Below are 23040 nucleotides of genomic sequence, written 5' to 3'. Positions count from 1 at the left end.
GAGGGAGTGTTTGCTACCTTTGGTGCCAATCATTTTGGAAGAGTTAATGCTGATGCAGAGGGCTTTTCATGTGAATTCTGATGAAAAGAAAGAGATCCCCTGAGACACATAAGCACGTTTCCACGGCTGAATGCTTCATACCAAGTTTGTGTTTTCTTTCTAATGCAAACTGATGGCCATTTTTTTATGGCAAGGCTCGTGGAAAACTGCCCATTTCTTTGATAAAAGGGCCTGACTGTGGTCTTGTTTGCACCAGAGATGCAAGAGCTCGGACCCAGGGCCAGGCTCTGCCCAATGCCAGAACTATGGTGGGGTTTTTCTTGGGCAGAGAAATGTTTTGGTTGTTTGGTTTTTTTTTTGCATGACCCAATGCATTTAATTGAGAGGACTCTCAGCCACGAGATTCACACCAAAGCAACAAGAAGGCTTTACCACCCAGTATTTGAAACTGCTGAGCACCCTGGTTGGATGCTCATATCCAAAGTCTCAGGTCTGATGAACTTCAGCAGAAATGTGCAGTGGGCAGGGATCCAACCTCATTTCATGAAAGCTGCAGACAAATATGAAGGCAGACCCTGATTTTCATGCCTGCTGTGTGTGTGCTTGCAGATGAGTGGATGATGCTCTTGGCTCCTGTAGCAATGAGGAATGGGAGGCAAACACCATGAGTGGACAGGGCACACATGATGGGAGCACAAATCAGGTGTGCATCTATATGCATGTCACTGAGCAGGCACCTCACTGATTAATTTGACAGTGAGCCCTGTGGAAGTTGCTGGGAGCTTTCTTGGAGTGTAGTGTCATGCAACCACACAAAAATTACTAAAAAAAAAAAAAAATCAATCCAGAAGTTCTTGCTTCTTCTGTTTGAAAAACATAAATTTCCTTAAAAGCCGACACCCTGACATTTCAGAGAACTGGAGCAAAGCACAAAGAATGTGTATTGTTTCTAAATAGATGCAAAAATAAGAAAAATATCTTCTGCTTTTCAAGCCAATCACATAATTTCCAAACCTTGCTCATGGTTTTTCTCATGGTTCATGGTGACAATGCCAAGCCTCTGTTGTCAAACTGCTAAAAAAGCTCATTCAGTTTAATCCAAATACGAAAAAAATGAACTAAATCAGATTGGTCTCTGAAGTTTGGACAGAGGTTATGTCTCTTGTTACAGTGCTATGCCTTAGAAGAAGAAATAGGGGCAGGAGGCTGAGCTAAAACACCAAGAGATCCTCCTGCTGTGTCATTTCTGTGGCTATGTACAGAGCTCTGTTTTCTTCCCTCTCTCCTAAAGTGTTTCCTCACAACCCTCTGCTAACAAAAGATAATTCATAATTCAAGATAATTCATAATTCAAAAGAATTCATGTCTCAGTGTGAAGCCACATTGCAAAATACAGACTACCATGATGAGCTCTGCACAACAGTCCTACCCTGCAGTTTTCCAGTATGTCCCATCATTGTTGGGGTTTCTGTTCCCTGGGCACTTTCCCACATTTCAAAACTGAAGTTTCTTTCCTTTTCCTCAGAAAAGGAGCTTCTAGCATCAAGGTCTGCTTTCTGCTTTCTTCTGTGAAAGATCCTGTGAGTTTTCAACTTGTTTTTGGGCGTATGCTGGACTCCCCAGAGAACAATAGGTGTGTTTTCTTTCTAAGTCATTTCATCATCTCAGCTCACAAGCCTTTGGTTTCTTGGGTGCCCCTTGCTGTGTGGGATCAGATGAGCTGCCAGCACCCCTAGAAACCTCCTGGACTAACCTAGGAGGAAAGCAGGACCCCAAATCCCATCCTGGAAGGGAACCAGTCGCCCTGCTACATTGTCAGCATTCCAAGGGCTGCAGAGGAAAGAAATGAAGTTCAGAGCACCTCCTTCTTATAATCAGTGGGTTGTGGCACTGCAGTCAGGGTGTGAGGTGCTGTTGTGATATCAGCTATGGGGAAATATCGGAAAATTCAGGCACATGCACTTGGTAAGTAGACAAGGCACAACTTCTGTAGTTCCCTGCAGCTTGAGGTCCCAGTTTGCACAAAATACTATTTGTGGTGGTGTATTCCCCTACATAAAGGTGCTGCTGTGCTCCCTGCACGGTTTGCAGAGTATTCTGGTAACCAGAGGTTTACAATAAATCAGTTTTTGTTGTTGTTTCTATCACCACGGGCAGCCTGATACTGCTGAACTGGGGCCAGGACCTCCAGTCCACCACATGCAGATTCTGCTGCCTTCTCCAGCTCTGCTGGAAATCACCTTGCTAGCCTGTCAGGCCAGATGTTTAGCAACCAGCTTTTCCTAGTAGGAAATTAGTCCCCATCAGGTAGCAGGTGGCATTTTCTCTCCTTGCTGTACAGTCAAAGGCTTTGGGGAGCGAATATCCTCAGCCTCTCCTGCCTGCAGCTATTTCCAACAGGCAGCAGGATGGAACAGGCACTGGCAAAGCCTGTTACTTGGAAGGAGAGAGCAGAAATGAGGGTAAGAAAAATAGGGATCTCTAATGGAGCCAGACCGACGGCAGAACACCCATGTAATTGTAATTTAGAGTGACTTTGACTGTTTTAAATACAATCTCAAACAATGAAGGGTATCTTTTTTCTGTCGAAGGCACCAGAGCATCTCCTTTTACTGTTGATGGGAGCTGTGCACACCTGGACAGAGGGATGGAAAATGTGTGATGAAGTGATGAAGCTGTGCTTGCCCAGCTGTGGTTGCAGAGATGGCATGGGTGGGCTGGTGCAGAGGAAATGTTTATCAAAGGATTTTGGTCAAGGCCCCAGCAAGCAGCAGTGTGCACATGTGAGATCTGGAGGGGTGGCTGCCCGCTGGTGTACAGCTGGCATCTGCTCTACCTGTGCCAAACCCCACGCTGATGGAGCAAGGGCTGCCTGCTTCCCTGCCCAGCCTGGCTCCTCCACAGCAGAGGTGTCACCAAGCAGTGGCTAAAGCTGCCACGTTCAGAGGATTTAGTGGGCGGTGTGAAGAAGAAAAGATGCTTTGAAGACTCCTGAGGGAGCAGGCTTAGTAGCTGTGGTCTCTGGGGGATACTAGATCCTCTATACCTATTTATCCATAGAAGTCGGTGTGCACGGGAGCTTGCAGTTTTCCCTGGAGATTAGAGACTCTTGCTGGTTTCCCCAGCATATAATATTGGCTTGACAACTGTAGCTAACTTCTGGTTCCACTTATTTTTTCATATTAGCCAGCAGTGTTGTGTGTGAGGAGGAGCAGATTGCATTTACTCCTTCAGATCTGAGGACAAAAGCAAACCAGGAGCAGCCTCAGTTTTCACTCAGAGCTGGGGGGTTTTGGGGGAAGCTCCACGTCAATAACCCCCAGCTGGTGAGCACTGTGGGGCTGTATGTATGTACATGAAATGTGGGAAATGTGTGAGATTGGTGGGTGTGCATGGGGGGAGTGGGGGCCAGGAGATGTGTTGGCATCTGCCTGACTGTACCCAGCATGTTAACCTCTTAGTTTGCTTACTATTTGTACCTTTTGGTGGATAAATACTTCCCAAATTGAGTCAGCCTCTGCAGAAGTGAGCTCTGCCTTGGAGGATTTTTGGGATAGACCAAAGGGTCTGGATACTCTGGTAGCAGAGGCTGTGGCTGCTGGAAGGATAAGCCCAGCCCCTCACCAGGCCCTAAGGTCAGGCCCCTCTTATCCCTGAGGTTGGGCTTTCCGGGCACTGCTCCAGCTTTATGCCAAATGTCTCCTTCCTGCCCCGTAGGATCAGGTTGTTTTGGTGACTCCATGATATCCTTGGCTCTGCCACCAAGAATCCCCATGGGTTGACGGGTGACCTCTAAGGCTGCTGGCAGCACATGTTCTTGGGGGGGACTGGGAGCACTGGTATGTCTGGTGAAGCTGCAAACCCTGGAGATGCCTTGGCCTTCACCTTAACTGCAATGGGTCTGGTTTATAGGAGGATTTTCAAAAGGCTTTGATCAGGGTGTTTGTTCTCATGGTCTGTGACCATGACTTGTGCCAGCTCTGGTGCTGGTCACAGCTGTCTTTAAATCTCTTTTTCAGTCCTGAGATGAAATGTGGGTTCCCAGGGACCACTACCTGCAGCCATTCTGCAGCATCAGGCAGGGTTACAGTGTGAGGGCACAGACCCAGCCCCATGCCTCTCATCGTGGTGTCTGACAGTTATGTCCTTGTTTGGGATCTGTGTGTGGGAAGGATGGGAACTTAGGCTAAATGTAGGCAAGAGATGTTGGAAGCACAGTAACCACCCAAGACCTGTAGAACAACATCAAGACCATGAGAAAGGGAGTCTGAAGCCCTTTGGTTTGCCCATGCCAGGGGGCAGATATCAGGACCCTAGAAAAGCTAAAACCTCCTGCTTGCATGCTGTCCACTCCAGGTACGAAGTACAAAACAGGACAAAAAACCCCCAAGCATCCACATCCTCATCTGATTGCACACTGTCCACTCCAGGTAAGAAGTACAAAATAGGACAAAAAAAACCCAAACATCCAAATCCTCATCTGATGCCAGCAGCATCCTGACATCGTCCGAGGTCCAGTGCTTTGCCTGGGCAGGAGGAAAACGGGTGTGGGGAGAGAGAGCTGCTCTGCTCTCTCCTTCCCAGCCCCCTTCTTTATAGGGTTAATTTTATTTTTTCCTCCAGGGGTTTAGGAGCAGCTAGCTGAAATTCGCAGGCCAGCTGCCTGCCGGTGGCAGCAGGAAAACAGGCAGACAAAGCAGATGGGCCCAGCAGGGGTGAAGGAGCACTGTCTTCAGCAGGCCATAGGCACCACTAAAGAGTAAACAGCTCTCCAAAGGGAGCCGGGAGCTAACCCCAAACCCTGTCCTCTCCTAAGTGCTCAATCACGGCACATTAACGAGAGCGCCTGGACTGCTGGGGGAGAGTAAACAATAAGAGGCCTCGCTGTCGGGAGAGTGGGAAAAGCAGTGCCCCCTCCAGCTAATATTTATTGTAAGAGGGTGTAAAAAGTGGCTTGTGGCTCAGCGTGTTGTCAGCAAGCTGCGGGCAGCACCGCTGCTCATCTCCTTTCGGGACACCCGCCCGCGATGTGCGCACATGTTCCGAAGGGGACAAAGGAAACCCGAAAGCTGGAGGTGAATCCGCGGCCCTCCCCTCGGAAACCGGGCAATTCCTCCTCGCTTCCCAAACCCTGGGAAGCTGGGAGCTCGACCCTCCTCCGACACCGGAGGCACTCGGCTGTGCTACCACCCGAGCGATGTGGGGGGGAAATGTGTTTGGGCACCCAGGACTATTGTTTGGGAGCAGGAGGGAGCGATTCTCCTCCCATTCGTGCCAGCGTGACTTCCTTGATTTTGCTGGAGGGGCTCCTGATTTATGCCGGAGAACTGGATCCCGCTCGCCAGACGCTGCTCTTTCATCTGCAACCTCGCAGTGAAGTTTGTTTACAAAGGTTTTGGCAGCGCCTTCTCCCCTTCCCCCCTTCCTCCTAATCAGCTGCAGTTTTCCCTCTCCTTTGGCTCCCACTGCAAAACTGATTGACCTTTCCGAGCTGTGTCTGACACGTGAACCATGCAAAATCCTTTCCACTCCCCCAGCTTGGGAACCCAACAGCCTGGAGCAGCCTAAATGGGTGGCCTCAGGCAACCGACTTTGCTGCCTTTTGGGAGCTACATTTTATTTTTTTTTTTTTACTATTGAGCAACCTTGAGGCTGGTTGAACATGTGTTTTGTGACTGAGTCTCTGCAGTGCTCTTTGCAAACAATGATGCCATCACTAAATATGTGCCTGTGACATGCTCTCAGTTCCCAGGTTGCCTTTAAAATGGACTCATTTAAACAAAACTGAATTTCAAGCCAGAATGGGAAAGCTTCTGACCCAGTGGTTCCTTACATCCCAGCAGGGTGTATCAGCATGGAAGGGGCACAAAGGCAATTTATTCCTGCTTGGGCACAAACACTCAGTCCTTGCATGGAAAACTAGTTTTGCTGCATGCAAGGAGTTAATCTCACCTCTGATGGGTTTATGATTTTATGTTTTAGCTGGGGTAAGGGTTGCCAGTGCTTGGCCTGTTGGGCTGCTAAAGATTTCACATATGAGTGCCATGAATTCGCCATAAATATAGTTAAGCTTTTTTTTTGGCTTTTGGTTTTTTTGTTTGTTTTTGTGGTTTTGTTTTTGTTTTTTTCTGGGGTTTTTTTGTTTTGTTTTTTTTACCTTTCTATATCTCCTGAGGGTAAATAATGGAGGAAGAGATGAGTGGTCTGATGGACTGGTTTAAATTATCTTCACAGCCATTTCCATCCACTCCTTCCACTGGGGACAAGTGGCTGGAAAGCTGCCAGGCAGAAAAGGACCTGGGGGTGTTGGTTGACAGCTGGCTGAATATGAGCCAGCAGTGTGCCCAGGTGGCCAAGAAGGCCAACAGCATCCTGGCTTGTCTCAGGAATAGTGCAGCCAGCAGGAGAAAGATGTGATCATGTCCCTGTACTCAGCATTGGTGAGGCCATATCTTGAGTACTGTGTTCAGTTCTGGGCCCCTCACTACAACAAGGAGGTACAAGAGCTGCTGGAGCAAGTTTGGAGTAGGGCAGCCAAGCTGGAGAAGGGCTGGAGAAAAAGTCCTGCTAGGAGAGGCTGAGGGAATTAGGACTGTTTAGTTTGGAGAAGAGGAAGCTGAGAGGAGACCTTTATTGCTCTCTACAAATACCTGAAAGGAGGTTGTAGGAAGGTGGGTGCTGGCCTCTTCTCTCAAGTAAATGATGATAGTACTAGAGGAAAGGGCCTGAAGTTGCACCAGGAGAGGTTTAGACTAGATATGAGGAAGAATTTCTTTACTGAGAGAGCAGTAAGGGATTGGAATGGGCTGCTCAAGGAGGTGGTGGAATCACTGCCCCTGGAAGTATTTAAAAGCCATGTAGATGAGGCATTTCAGGACATGCTGTAGTGGGCATGGTGATACAGATAAAGAATTTTTTTTTTTTTTTTTTTTTTTTTTTTTGAGGGGGGATTTTGATGGTTGAACGTGTTGATCTTAGAGGTCTTTTCCAGCTGTGAAAATTCTGTGATCCTGTGACTCTGTGACATTGGAGCCAAAGCACTTTTTTGCCTCTTCTTGAGCACATGCTGGACCTTGTCACTTTTACCACATTTTGATGCTGTTTGCTGTTCTGCTTTCTGTTTTGTTACTCGTCCATGCTGCAGGAATTAGCTTCAGAAGCTGATTTCCACTGGCATGAGGTGGAAATAGAGTTGTTTTCCAGGCAGGCCATCAACCACTAAAGGTTATCTCTTGCTGTCTGCCTTGTGTTTTAAAAGCTGGAATTTGTGGCAGGTGAAAACATACAGATGTTTTATCTCTCTTGTCTAAGCAGTGTGTTTCTTGGGCTAACTAGAGTACCTGTGTTATACACCTCTGTGAAATCTGAGTGTAATTTTTCATCACATATACGAGAAAATATAAACAGTGAATTGTAGCACACACAAGGATGGAGAGATGAGGAAAAAGTGCCAAGGTGACTAGGAATGTGTCAAAGAGTGAAGGCTACCTGGCTCTGGGAGCAAGAGAAGAAGATTTCATTTCCACAAAAAGACAACAAATTGTCAAAAATAGCTGCATGGTAACCATGGAGGCAGAGCCTGCTCAGATTTGAAATGTAAAGCAACAGGGTCCCAGAGGGCACCCAAACCTGTCTGGCATGTATCTGGCCAGGGGAACTCTCCTTGGTGGTGACATACCCCAAATGATCTGAACCCAAGGTCATGGATGTGAGCAGAAAGCTTTCACAGGACTCAAGGAGAGCACTGATGTAATTTAATGATGGGATCTCCCTCCCCTTTTCAGGAAAAGATAATTTTTCAAATCAAGTAAAAAAAGAAAAGCATTTTCTTCACTTAGCCCTCCTACGATCAAATTCCTCAGGTGCTGGTGGTGGGCTTCTGTTTTCCCTGGGCAATACATCAATTTGATTTTTCCCCTCAAAGGATTAGTTACTGAAAGACACCTCCACCCTCTTCTCCTCAACTTTTTGGCTGCCTCCGGGTGCTAGGGGAATACCAGTGAAAGGAGTTCTGCTTTGCTTCAACTTTGCTTGAACTTGTGTGTTCATTTTATTTCTCATGCTTGCTTCCTCTCTGGTATTTTTTTTCTCCCCAAAACATCCTCCTCCCCACCAAGAGCTGGTGCTGCCAAGGCTGTGCTTGCAGCAGCTGAGCATGCCCCAGTGTCCATCCTGGGGAGCTGCTTGTCCCTGCTTTTCCTCTGCCACCCTGATTCCTGCGTCTTTACATCATTTGCTGAATAAAATTATTGATGGTAGCAGCAGAGTCCAAGCACACAGACCCTGCTGCAGGGCAGTTGCAGGGCTCTATGCTAGGTGTAAATGGAGAATAATTTGACATCTACATGTGATGGTGGCAGGGCCCTGACATGACATGTAGAACCAGGCAGTGATGGGCAGCTTTTCTCAAAAGGCAGTAAAGGAAGGAACAGGAAACTGAAGACGTAGCCCAGAGAAGCTGTGGCTGCCCCATCCCTGAAGGTGCTCAAGGCCAGGTTGGATGGGGTTTGGAGCAACCTGGTCTAGTGGGGGATGTCCCTGCTCATGTTGGGGGGTTTAAAGTAGATGATTTTTAAGGTCCCTTCCAACCCAAACCATTCTATGATTTTGTGGGTCTAAATTATCAGCAGCCCACTTTGAGCACAACAACAATTCCCTCTGGTGGCTGATAATGAATGAGGTGGGCTCCAAAACTCCCTGTTGCTTTCAGTACTGGTTTTCACACGGTGCCATTCCAGGATCTCAGCCTGGGGTTTAACCCCTATTATGCTGATTTCTCTTTTTTTCCCTGTGGCTAAGTAAAAACTCCCATATTGTGGAGTGTTGAATGGGTTTATCAGGCAGAGTCCTGTGAAAGGTGTTACTCCTTCCCTGTGAGTGGGCAGAGGAGAGAGGGGATTAATTTTGAAGACAACTCAAGCTTGCTTTTCTTTTCCTCATGCTTATGTCACACCGCTTGGGCTGGAAAATTCAAGCCAAATTTCCTCAGCCTCTTACAGCTCTGGTAGTAATCCCCAGTCCCTCGTAAAGCTGTGTGCTCAAGGAACAGATTCACCCTGACCCCAGGGCTGAAGGGTGACCTCTGCATTGCTGGCTTGGGTGCTGGTGCAGATCCCAGCAGAGGTGGAGAGCCACTGGGGCTTGTAACAGTGAATTCTGAGTCAGGTTGTTCTCCCTTCCTGGGTGCTGCACTGTGCCACTGAAGGGGCTGGGGCTGGTGTTGCCCCAGACTGGCACAATGAGACCCACCTGGGGCAGCAGTGTCCCTTGGAGGGGCATTGGGGGAGGATCTTGTTTGGCCTTAGTGATTTAAGAATGCCTGTGCCTGTCTTCATGGCTCCTAATTGATTAAGGCGACATGTTTTAGAGATATTTTAAATGTAATATTTTGAGTGCTCAGTTTCCTAAAGAAACTGAAAGTTCTGCCTTCCCCCTGACACTCAGGGGGTCTGCCAGCAGGCATCCAAGAAGCCCTTGCTTTTGGGAATGAGTCTGCCCATTTCCCTGGGATACAGTCAGCACTGGCTGCCATGATGGCCCCAACTCTGGAAGGCAACTTTGGGCAGGAAGACACAGGATGAGAAGTTCACAAATGTGCCCATGGCTGCCCTGGTGTGGCCTGTCAGTACAGCCATGACATCATTTTAAGTACAAGATCTTTCTAGCCAGCATCTAGGGATGTTGTGAAGTTTCCTTAATTAAAGATTGCAGAGTGCTTTGGGGTCCTTGGAGGAGGAGCTGTGCCTGCAGCAAGTCCAGCATCCCGATGTTGCTCCCCAAAGCTGTTTGCCAGCAAATTGCCTGGATTTGAAATTCAGGTGAGCTGCCAGATGAAAAAATACTCTACTTCACATTGATCTGACCTCTGAGGTGGCTGGTTTATTTTTTCAAGACGTCCCTGCTCCCCTTGGGAATGGTGTCTTCCTCTGTTTCATGCTCCAAGGAGGCAGCTCATTTCATGTTTAGCTTTGATTCAAGAATTGTAAGGAGCAATCCCTCACACTTACGTGCTTCATTGTATTCTGGTCATGAGAGATTCTCCCCTACTGTTTGTAGCACTCTTTTCAGTGCAGCTAGTAAAATATTTGAACACAAAAAGGAAAGAAAAAAAAAAAAGAGACACTAAACAGCCTCCAGCATTTAGAGAATAAAATGAGATGTAAGCAAAGGGGTAGTTGTGGTTAATGCACAGGGCTGGGAGGGCTTAGGTGGACCACCATCTCTCTTCTTTTGGCTTCCTCTGTGCCTTTGTTTAATGTATTTGAAATCCTCCTGCTACAGTACTGGGATCTTTAACACACCCCATGTTTTCCACCTGGAAAATCTCTGCAAAAAAAAAGCCACAAGCAAAGTTTTGGGGGGGGCTGGGTGGAAGATGATGATGTTTATCAGTCCAGTTAATGATGAAGTCTTGGTGGAAGAGCTCAGACAGTTTTGTGCTGAGTTGGTGGAACATGTGAAGGGATGTACATGTGAAGATGCAACCTCCAAGGCCAAAAGAGTCAGGAGTTTTCGCCACTATAGCTTTTTTCCCCCTTGCTGAACAAGTGAAAGCTGAGGAAGCATTTAGGCTACAGATGAGATGTTGTCCTGTGTCAGGATTCACACTTGCTGGACACATTTATTGGAATTGTTTGCAATGTGGTTGGATGCCCACATGCCTGCTGAAGCCCAGCGAGGTTGAGATCTCTTTACCCCCTGAACCTTTGGGGCAAAGGGAGTTTTTGAGCCATCTCACTGCCAGGTCTGATGCTGCAGGGGTGCTGTTTTGCTCAAGGTGGCTCATCCACTGAAAAATAAATTTCAATGGGATCTGGCAGGCAAACGTCAGTCAAATGGTCTTAAGGTTGATTTCAATGGTCTTAAGGTTGATTTCTTCCTTTAGAAACCTGATGTGAATTAAAAACTCAGACAAACTGGCATGAAAAGTCATCATGGGATTAAATGTTTGGAAAGGTAGAAACTTGTTTTGGTGGTGAACATGAGGTTGTTATGAGGAGGCCTCCAGCAGAAGCTGGTGCAGTCCAGGTAATTCTCAAAGAGGTCCCCACGATTCAGAGGGTTTTCTTAAACTTTTGGGGCACAGTGACCCAGAATGGGTCTGAAGGATGGTTTGGTGATGGAGAACAAAGTGATTGTTTGACATAAATAACACAATGTTCCTCTGTGGGAGGGGGGCAGAGGGAGCCTGTGAATTAATGATCAGCTTTTAATTTGTCCCTTCATTGGGATCAATGAAAATGTCAGAATGATTGAGGTTTATGTACTCATGGGAAAGATCTGAGCCCAAGAGAAACAGATCAGGTCTATTTTTTAATATATCTTTTTCACTGAGTAAAGTGTTTCCTTTCATCTCTACTACCAGAAAAAGGATGAGACAAAGCAAAAGGGCAGCCTGGAATTTACCCCTCTATGGAAGCTGGTCTGAAGGTGGTGATCCTTGGAAGTGACTGGAATCACCTACAGTCAGGTTATCCAGCCATCAAATTTGTTAGGAGTTGATTTTTCAGGAAACCCAGATGATGCTCAGGTTCCAGCAGAGTCTTCAAACCCACAATCCTGGGGATGTTGGGTGCCTTTGGCACAGGATCCAGCCTGGCTGGTGGTGGCAGGAACAGCTTTGCTGGCTGCAGACACAGACTTTTTGCTCTCCCCATGCTGGGAGGTTCAGGGCTTGAATATTTTTTCAGAAAGGCAGAAGGACAATGCTCATAGTTCTGAAGATCCTGGTTTGAAAAGGCTGGATGGTGCTGACAGATGTGAAAACCTGGCATTAATGTGTTGGAGGCAAAACTTTGGACAGATTTTGATGCTGATGAGTGGGAATATTGATGCTTTATTCCCACAGCCATATCTAGTTCTGCAAGGACAGAGATAAACCTGGCTGCACAGGCTGCCACCTTCCCCACTGTGGGACCAGAAGGTCTAATGAGGTTTTCAGTGTAATGAAACTTCCTGAGGGCTTTCTTCAGGAGCAATCAGTCTCCCAAACTTCACACTTACAATCATCCAACCGAGGCCTTTCACACCTAAAATGGACACCTACATCCTTGTTTCAGCCAAAAGAACAAAACAAACCCGGGGTATTTCTGAGTCCTAGCAATCCTCAGGCATAAAGAAGCTCCTGTTTTGGCTACTCACTTGATGCTTGAGGCCTTTCTGACCAGTAAGTCAAGTATTCAAGTGAGTGGTCAAGGATTTATCTTCATACAGGAGGGACTGAGGGTGGAAGCGGTGTCCTGAGTTTGTAGGCTCCTTTGAGCATCTCCCCCTGTCTTGAAGAGAGATGCAGAGGGAATGTGTCTGCAAAATGCCAGCCATACTTTGGCCTAATTAAATATTCACTGTGACAAAATGTCACAAACACAAAGGGGTTTTCAGTGATTGCTTCTCCCCAGATAACAAACCCATGCCTCCTGCAATGCATTTCCTTCCTCCCTACACACTCACCTGCTCACCTTGGTCAACTCTTGTTCTTTTTTATGACCAGGGCTCTTTTATCTCATGGCTGCTTTGTCTCGGTGCATCAGTCCCCCCAAATACTCTTTTTTTTTTTCTTTTTTCTTTTATTTATTTATTTATTTATTTATTTTCCATATGGAGGCTCAATTATCACATCCCAGACCCTGCTCTGTGGACTGTGGGAATGAGTTGAGGTCTTCTCCAAGTGGGTCAGCTGCCAGACTGGACCTATAGCCCTTCTCTTCCTCCTGCATATTAGCTCAGGCTGGGTTTTTTTTTTTTCAGAAAATTGGTCATTCCCAACACTCCTAGACATGAGCAACACAACTGTGCTGCTGCCAGCAAACACAGCCTTCATCAGGAGCTTTTGTGATATAATATCAGCTCTGCTATTGCCATGTCTTTTCCAGCCCCATGGCTGCCCTCCCAGGAACTGACCTCATCGTTTCCTGATTTTGAGCTTAAATTGTGGGGCACAGCACCAGTTGTGGTAAAACCTCAGCATCCTGGTGAGCACATCCTGCATATAACCTCCCACCAGCCTGTCCCTGAATGCTCAAACATTCCCCCCATGTCAGGGACCACGAACTCCCCTGGTGCTCTCAGCAGACTCCTGGCTTTCAGCTACATTTTTCTCTTTTGAGATTAATATCCTTTTTTGGGGGTTTTTTGGGGTTTTTTGGGTTTTTTTTTGTGAAGGGCAGCAAACTGGATGTCCAGCCTGTCCTCCAGTCCAACTTAATACCCATCCCACTCCTGAGCAGTCTTTTCTGATTAGGGGAAGATGCTAAAACCCTGCTGTTATGAAATAACTTACTCAGAGAGAATATTTTCTACACAATCCTTGTTTTGCTCTCTTCTTCTTTCCTCATCCCTCCAGGCAAGGGGTTTTGTATCCACACTTAACTGCAAGGGCTTTTTTTAACTCCTTGCTTTTATTGCTCTTGCTGTTTTTCCTATAGAAATGTCCAACCCTCCCTTGAACATGTGGTGTGTAGTGATGTACCAGAGCAGTGACCTGCAAGGATGAATTGTGCATTATGTCAAATCCAGGGCCTCAGAAATACTTCAGTGCACTGATTTTTAGTGGCTTTAGTTTCCCAGCTGATTATTTAGCCACCTTCACCAGAAAGTTGTCTCAGTGAAATGAGAACTCGCCCACATTCAGAATAAACTTATGGTCTGGGGTTTTTTTAGGTTCGGAAAATGTTGGGTTGTCTCTAGAGGAGGCTGTGTGTGTGTTTTATTTTGTGTGTGTGGCATCCCTGCATATGTCTTGGACTGGTTCAGAAGCTGAAATAGCAAAACAAGCTTTTCTTTATTAAAAAAATGGAAGCAAAATGATCAGTCAGCTCTGACAAGAGCTGTGTGAAATCCCTCATTTTTTAAGTGATTATTTAGGATATATCAATAATAGTAATTATTATTACCATGACTCCTCATGCTGTTTCCTTCCCCATCACTCCTGAGTCTTTCTGTATTTGCAAGACATTTGGATAGCCCATTCCTGTTGTTTTTCCACTCTTTAAGGATGTTTTAGGCTCTGCTATGATCTACCTGGAGGCTGTGGTAAGGAAAGGAGAGCAGGAACCAGGATGGGTGCATGGAGGTGGCACTGGGGATGCTGCAGCAATGAAGTACCAAGTGAGCTCTCACCCTGCCTCCTTGGAGGGCTCGATCTGACTCATGCTCAGCTCCCAGGAAGCATCCTGAAGTCCTTTAGGTGAATGTCTCCAATCACAGGGATGTTCTGGTTTTGGGTTTAGGGATGCTAGGACTCAAGGAATCCTGCACAGTGTGATTGGCAGGCTCTAGCAGGGGGAACCTGAGACCTAAGGGGAAGTTGTTGACAGCAGAATGCAGCTTCAGAGGAAATCCTCCAGGAAAAAAGTCTGGGTAAGTAAAGGAGGGAACCTGCATAAATCTGTGTTGTGCTGTATATCTCAGCCATTAGAAGATGTGGAAATGCGGGGTGAAAATAGTTTTAGGGAATTAGTTTTGTTGCAGCTACCCAGCTGTGTGAATTAAGAAACAGAAAGAAAAAAAAAAAAGCCAAGTCAAAAGTTTTCAGGTTCTGTGCTTGAGAATGGGACTTTTCTGAGCTTTTTTAGTGGATTTGTCCCTGAATTTGGCACAGTTAGCATGGCAGAAGCTAAGATGATACATATATTTTGTAACAGTAGAGCACATTGTGAGTTTAAAATCAATTTATCAATGTCTCCTCTTTCTCTCTTTTCTTATTCTCTGTATTTTTTTGTTCTTCATGGAAGCTCTGCAGCCTCAGCTGAGGATCTGAATGTCATTTTGTTGGGGGAGCAGCAGTGACATTTTGTTTGGATGGGACTGAAGCCCTTGCAGTTCTCACGTCCAGCAAAAAATGACAGCCAGATAGGATTTATTTTTTTTTCTGCACATCATTTCTCAAATCCTGGCAGTGAACATAAGAGCATTCACTTAGGAAAAAAATCACTTTCAGAGAGGACTTAACCACAGCTAAGCCTATGAGGAGCAGAATGCCTAGGGCAGTGTACATACAGCACATTTGGATGTAACAGAGACACTGGGAAGAACAATAGCTTCAGCTCCACTGGAGGTGTTGGCCACTGGAGATGTGCTGACTGGATGGATCATGGGGCAGAACAGATATGTGCATTCAAATCTTCAAACATCCCGTGGCTGAAAGGTTCACAGTGTCTTATATTTCTACACTGGACAAGATCCATAGAGCCCACATCTGGATCTATCAAGGGCAGGTCTAACACTGCAGATGTCCCACACTTAGGTCTTGCTTTAGCATCTTAAAAGTGGCCATTTTCCCAGTAAATTCAGTGTCTGTCCATGAGGCATAAACCCAGGAGCCGTCCACTTGGCTTGACAAGTCATTCAAGCTCTGGGTTGGGGTTAAAAAGGACACAGCACTGGTGAATGTTTTTGGCCGATGTGCTCTGGGTGTTCTTCTCTTGTCTTCCGTGACACTGAGCTGAATCACATCTACTGAAACCAAATTCAGCCAATTTTTTTCCCCTGGCTTCTTATGTTCAGGCTTGATGCATTGTATCTGGAAGCAAAGAGTTAGAATAAGATGCATTTGTTAGGTTGTGTCTTTTCATTATCCAGACAGAAGGAAGAGGCAGTTGACAAAGTTTCAGCAGACGGTGCATAGTTGTTGTTTATGTTAAACAAAACGAGACTGTGCAGCATTCGGGTGTATAAACAGCATGACAGCAATAAGCATAAAACATAAGATTGGAAGCAGATTTCACTTTCAGGCCTTGGGGAGCAGATGGATCTGAGATCACTGTGCATTTGTATACAACCCTAAGACCTACAGAAACTCATTTAATCCCCATGTCAATGTGTTTTACAGGAGTCAAATGTAACACGGCTGCAAGCGGATGCGGCTCCATTGAACGTAATGGGCTGGACCCAAGCACTTAGTTCTGTCTCTTAAATTCCTCCAGCAACACTAAAAGGATGGAGAACTGTTTTAGACTCGCACTCAGAGATTGCCTTGTCATCTTAATGTTCAGGTAGCATAAAGATGAGGCAGCCTCTATTTGCATTTCCTCTGTGCATGGGCTGGAGGGAGCTGAATCTGAGAGGAGTCACAGCTGGTGGAGGTTGGTCTTCCTGAACTTGCACAGAAGCTGGTTTCCTCCTCATATCTTACATATATGATCTATAGATATATAAGGAGGCTTAAACTTGTGTTTTGATTGCTCTTTTCTTACTCCCTCAGCCCCCCAAACTCCCATCCCAGATCCTGCAGCAGGGTGAGCACAGCTGGAAGTGGAAACGTGGCTCAGTCAATGGAGTTCCATCTGTTTGTACCTGTGTGGCTGAGGACTGATGCTGTGAGCTAGAGGAGAAACCAAGTCCACCCTCTTACAATGATGGAGACAAAGCCACTGTTTCTCAGTTTCAGTGGGCCAATTGGATCAGTTCAAAGGCCACATTGATTTGGTACTTACGGAGGCAGGACCACACGGATTGCCTATTATTTATGGTCCTGATTCCCCAGCAGATCCATGTCATTGAAGTGAAAGACATAATGAGGGATTTCAATCCCAAGCAGAGACTATCCAAGCAGGTGGGGAAGTGATGGGCCAGCGTCCAGCCTTCAGAGCACAGACCAAAACAAAGCTGTTTTAAATAGCAACAATGGCCTTAGTTCCCCAGCAGGGTGGAGAGATGCAGATTGGTAAAGGGAAGAAAGGGCAAAAAATAGTAACCACAGAAAGCATGTGCCTGTGAGAATCCTTTTCAGGATGCATTAATGGGATGCAGTGAATAGGAAGAAGAGACCCTGGAGTGTGTTTAAAACTGATTCCCGGTATGATAAGAGCCATTGTAAATGAAGCACCGTACAAAAGAAATAATAAAAATATATCTCTGCAGTCAGTGGCCCTGGCTGTGTCAGTGTTTAAGTGCATCAGAGCTCATCATTAACTAAGGAGCAGAATAATACAGACAAACAAGACGGCAACCGGGAGGAAGAACATAAGGACCAGGACAGGGCCCCAGCACGGTTCCTCCTGCTGCTGCTCCAAGAGATAGGAGCCCAGGAGGGAGAGAAATGAGAGAAATCCCACCCAGTGTGCACAGCTGAGCAGAGGCACCACCGGGGACAGCGTGGGTCTGTGCTCACCTCCTCCATCACCAGGTCTCCTGCAGCAATCCGTCTGGAACCGCCGCTCGCCTCCGAGTGAGGAGCTTTAATAAATGAGCCTCATGTGTGAGCCTTGCATGGATGTGAGAAGGGATGGGGATGTGTATTTTTAAACACGAAAAACTCCCACCAGCTGCAGGTTGAACACGGGCTGTGTGATCTTCAAGGGAGGTAGAAAAATATGCTGGTTTCCTCTCGAATTGGATCATTTGCTGTGAGCTGGGCAGGTGATCTGAGAACAGTTATGGAAAGCGTGGCCCACGGTGGTTGGGAATTTCTGGGTGATGTTCATTTTAGGATGGCCCTGTCCCAGGAGAGGTGCTTGGCACTTTATGGGGACAAAACCATCTCTAGATAGCTCAGGCTGGGTTGTCCCTGCTCCTGAATTTGAAAACATAATAGTGATGAGGGAGTTTCCAACAGCTGACTGAATAATCTGTGGAACCCTTCGGAGTAAAGGGTGAAATCCTGCTCCAGTAACAATAATGGCAGATGTGCCACTGATTTCAGGGGGGCATGTGAGGACTTCTCTGGGCTGCCTGACTCTGCCCCTTCAGCTGGCTGTGGTGTCCAAATAGGAGACCACCTCCTCTTAAGGGAAATTGGTCAGACTTATCTGCTCCTTTTGTTCTGTGTGCTTTACTTTTCAGTGTTTTATACCTTGCCTGGTGTAAGCCTTTGTCATGATGAAGAAAGCAGCTTTATTGAATTTGGCTTTATGTGAGCATTGACTGGACAGACTGTATCAATTCAGAATGGGGTATTACCATCTCTTTTGGTAGTTATCCAGAGCTCGAATATCCTAAATAACATGCTTTGATGATGTCAGTGTCTCAGTGTCAATAACTGGTCATCAATACATGTCCATACTAAGATCTGCTGTCTCTTTCTTCCCTTCTTTTAGCATGGGAGAATATACACATATTTGTGCAACCTTTATGTTGATGTCCTTTATCTGCTTGCACAGAAATCAATGAAGATGCATTACAGCAGCCATGAGCTGGACCACTGGTCCTCAGGGCTGGGCTTTGGTTGTTCAACAGCCTCCACCACACTGCTACTGCCTTTGGTTCAGCTGTATCACTGCAAGGGCAACTGGAGCAGCATTTGGAGTTCTTGGTCTTGTGACACTTAGATACATTTGGGAAAGTGGGAGGGGAGATGAAGAAATACATCCCACAGCCCCCTGAGGTGAGCCCAGAGGATGATGAGAGCAGGAGGAAGGTTATGGGAAGAAAAGAGGAGACCATAAAGGGCAGAAGTAAAGATTCTATGAAAACATGCCAGATAGGTTTAACCTGAATACCCACCCACTGCCCTGGCCTCTCATGGCCTCTGGGGATTTAAATGTCACAGCTGAAGGGTGGTTGTGCATGACAAAGGATTTTAGAAATGAGTGATGGAGAAAGCCTCCCTGGTGCCCTCAGCCTGACCTGCCAGCCCCCAGCCTGCACAGCTCAGGACACCCTACATTTCTGCACGTCCCACCAGAAACCCTGCATACCTCCAGCTACAGACAGAGCTCCAGGCTGGTGAGGAAGGTTTCAAGTCAGCTTCTCAAGGCTACTGGCTGTCATCTCTGTGTGCTAAGAGTGGTATTTCATCCCAATGCTCAAGAGCTGTGGGAGCTCCTGGGTGACCAGCATTTCTAGCTCCAAGCCTTCCCATTTCCAGCCAAATAAAATGTAAAGGATGAAGTTGGTTCTGCTTTGTTTCCACTGAGGAGGGCACTTCATGACAAGTGCAAATGCAGAAGTTGCTTTGGCTCTTGGATGGATACACTCTGGAATCTAAAGGATGTTTGAGGACAAATTTTGAGAGGTTGACACGTACATACTGACTGTAAAATTACTTAATGGAGCCTGGCTGTGCATGTTAAACCCATATTTGCCTGTGCAAACAAGGTGCTTATGCATGCAGTTAGACGTTTTGCAGACACAGAGGTGAAGGTAAGTTCAACCCTGACTTTCTCCATCTTTATGACTGTACTTAGCAGTACTATCTCTTCCCTGGCCAAGAATCCTTCCCTGGGACCTGTGTTTGTGAGGAAGAGCTTGTGTCATGGCCCAGATGCAAAGACTTTAAGCTCCTAGCTTAGTTTGTGACAGACCATTTTAATTGGGATGGTTCCCAAAACAAAGAATAATCAGACTTGGGTTTTAAATTACCCTGGAGGAAAGTCTCTTTGGCACACAGTGGGGAGGGCTCTGCAGCATGGTTTCTCACTCCCAATTTGATGCTGCAGCTTCAGCTTCTGGTATCAGAAGGTAAAAGCTCTGGGTGGCTCTTGGAAAACTCCAAATTTACCCTCACTTCAGCACAAAGCTCAGGGCTGGTGTCTGCCTTGTGAGATGATGCTTGGACCCATGGGCAGGTGCAAGCTGGGACAATCCTCCCAACACTTCCAACTTCTGTCTCTATCATCAGTAGTAAGTGCCTTAAGTTCAACACCTCCACAGTTCTTAGGGAGAGCTGGGCTTCCATTTCCTTTGTCCAGCCTGCATGAATAGGATTTTAGGTCCATGCTCTTCCCCAGCCAGAGCACTCTGGAGCAGAGCTTAGGTTCAAGGCCAGCTGCAAACCAGACCCCTGGAGGACAAACCTGTGCTGGAGGGTGGGCTCAGAGGTGGTGGACATGGACCAGCTGTGCTTGGGGGCAACAGAGTTCTGTCAGTGCTGGGGCCAGCAGAATATTGTCCCTGTTTCAGCACATGAAATCTGCCTGTGCTTTCTGTGTACAGGGAATTACGCTGTAAAAATAGCTGGCTGTGCCTCTGTTTCTAGAGGCAGAGAGAAACTGTGCTCCTCTTAGGGAGATAAAAAAGGCCTAAACATCCACAGCCTTTGAAAATAATTCTCTAAGTAGAGCGTGCTCCTAATCCTGCCTCTCCCGTGACATTCCTGCCTCCCCGAAGATCTTTGTCTCCTGCTTGGCTATCCGATGCAGCTCAGTGAGAAAACTCATGTAAGTTAATAATAGCAGCTTGGGGATAGAGATTACAACCAGGGCAACGTAAATAAGACATTTATTTTCAACAAATGGAGTAGGGTGTCTGACCTGCCACGTTCGCATTTGGCATCAGTGGAAATTTAAAGCCTGATATTTGGTGTCCGGCGCGTCCATAATAATGTGGATTCATCACAGCCCTAATTATAGCTCTTGGGCAGCTCACATGGGGTAGCATGAGGGTTATTTATAGGTAATATTTATAAACAGACCCACAATCTTCCCAGGAAAAGGGTTGTTATTGTGAGACACATTATGGTCATCCCGGGGAAAGTCACTGCACAAATCCTTTCCCCTCCCAGGCAGGGACCATGCAGCATCACTCCCCTGCAGCAGGTGAGAGTCAGTCTCCCATTCACTCCCCTACCCCACCATGCAGTTCCTGCTTGGATACCCAAACTTATGTGCTGCAGTTTTGTTTGGTTTTTTGTTGTTTTTTTTTATTCAGGGGAACAGAGTTGCCTGAAAATAGTGATTTCCCAAAGCCACCCAGGGCGTGTGACAGGCGTGCAGTTGTATCTCAATTGGCCACTGCAGTGTTTAGCTGCAATCATGTGGCTTAATCACCTGACTCTATAAATGAGTTTCCCTTGACAAGATTCGATCCCTTTGGGACCCTTGACTAATTACCTGCTATTGTGAGAGGCCCTGCTTGTTGGGAAAAGCAACTCTTGTCCCCCAGCCATAGAAAAATAGAGAAATAAACACAAAAGTCTGGAGATCAGAGTGTGCTCATTTACTTTCCATATTTAGTGCCACATAAAGGGCCATTAATTATATTCGTCTTTCAGGATAAAAAAAAGTAGCTTTTGCAAATAGTTCTGTTTGTTTGATTTCTTTTTTAAACAAAGGTACCTGTACTTTTGTCTTTTTACTCACTCAAGTAGCACACAGCAGCCTTGAAAGGAGGAACTGCCATAAAAACCATGTCACCTAACTCTGGATGACCTGAGGTTTCTGGGTGCCCTGCAAAACAGGGGGCAGAGCTGCCTGTCCTTTGTAGGTCCCCTAGATCAGAGCTGCAAATTGCTATGAACATAGAGGAACAGGCTGGCAACTTTCCTGTGTCAGCACGGAAATAAGGGCTGGCTGGAGAGTGCAAGGCAGGTAGGAATCAGGCCAAAAAATGATGCAATACCAGTGGCTTTTAGCATCCTCTCCTAACTGTGCACGCTCATAGGCATCTTTTTCTATGCATGTGTGTGGCAATGATGTACAAAAAGCATTTAAGAAAGTAACTGTGTTGCCCAAGAAGAGAGCTGGCATCTCTTCAGAAAGAGCCTTCAAGTCAGCAGTGCACACTGAGACTTCTAGTTTGTTCTGCCAGACTTGCCCTGTTCATTTCTGGGCACGTGAATCTGGAAATGGAGGGTGACAGAGTGTGTGGCTCTTTGATCCTGCAAAGTGGTGGAGGGGGCATTGAGATGCCAATGCTTTCCCTGCTCAGCACTTGGGGGCTGAGTGATTTATGGTCCCCTGCCAGAAGAGAGCTACCTATAAACTATTAACAGTCCAGGATCAACCCCTCTTCTTTCTTATTTTTTTTTTTTTTCTGAATATGCAGAAAACAGCCCCAAATTGCCCTAAATTAGCCTCTGTTCTGACGTGCTGTCTCGTACCTCTTTGGTGTCAGGTTCTTTTTTAGGTAGTGCTAGAAATCACAAAGATGAAAAGAGGGGAGTCGTCTGACTCCTGCCTTTTCTTAGAGCATCACACGGCTGTGTCTCACAAGCTGGTTCCTCTGGTGCCAGTCACCCTGTACCAGCCTGGTCCTGCCCTGGGATGAACGGGAGGTCTTCTCCTGCCCTTCTTGGGGAGAAGAGGCCTCTTTGGTATTTCTTAGTAGGGGTGCTCTATTTATAACTTATAATCCCCTGAGAAAATGATCAGGAGCAGCTTAAGGTCATTTTCTATTCTTACATTTTTTGCTGCTTTAAGCTCCACCTAGGATAGTGAAGCTGCCATAGGCTTAGACAGCAAAGCTGAAATCCAGCTGAAATGGGGCCTGAGTGACATGCAGTGGTGTATTGGTCCAAGGTTTCAATCCTGGCTCACTTTGTGCAGCAAAAACCAAGGAGAAAGTTGTATCTTCAGGGGTTGTCTTTGAAGGCAACTGAGCTTTTAAAGTGGATCTGAGCTTTCAAAATGCAGTTTCTTCACTTCTGTTATGGTTTGATCTTAATGGGAATCTTCCAAAGAAATTATGACACAGGAAACACCCATCTTTCAAAAGAGATTTTCTTTTCCAGAAAGGAATATTTCTCAGCAAGACTTTTGAAGGGTGTGTTTCCCAAGGTAGAGATGATGAAAAATAAGAAAAGGACATGTGGATGCTGGCTCCTGCCAACTGTGAAGTAATATGTACAAGACACTTGCCTTGGACCTGCAAGGTTTACTCTGGGTTGTGAGGTGTCACAAGCCCAGCATCTTACCCTCTGGGTTTTTTAGTAGTTTGATGAAGAAGAAGAGCAAGTCTGTCAGCATTTCTTTGGTTTGTCTGATTTTAAAAAACAACCCCCATCATTCAATGCAGACAGTTATTTTCTAGTTAAATATTTATATTTTCACCATCCTGCTTCCCCTCAGCAGGAGGCTTTCACTGTGCCTGTTCATCAGCGGTAGTGGGTCAAGGGTTGGACTTGATGGTCTCTGAGGTCCCTTCCAACCCAGCCAATTCTATGATTCTATGATCAGTGGGAGAGAGACTTCACCTCCACAGAGACTGCTGTGGATCTTGGCAAGATCAGTTTGCAGCCAGCCTTGACCCATGGTGTTCAATTAAATATTGCACACCTGGTGAGAACCATGGGGTGGTTCTTCGTCTGCTGGTTCATTTCCAAGTGCTTCATCAGTCTGTGTGTCTGCAGAATGAGGGAGTATCCACCAAGAGGAAGGACAGACA

Source organism: Heliangelus exortis, chromosome 2 (genome assembly GCF_036169615.1).
Source record: "Heliangelus exortis chromosome 2, bHelExo1.hap1, whole genome shotgun sequence".
NCBI classification, from domain to species: Eukaryota; Metazoa; Chordata; class Aves; order Apodiformes; family Trochilidae; genus Heliangelus; species Heliangelus exortis.
Note: the sequence above shows the minus strand (reverse complement) of the source record.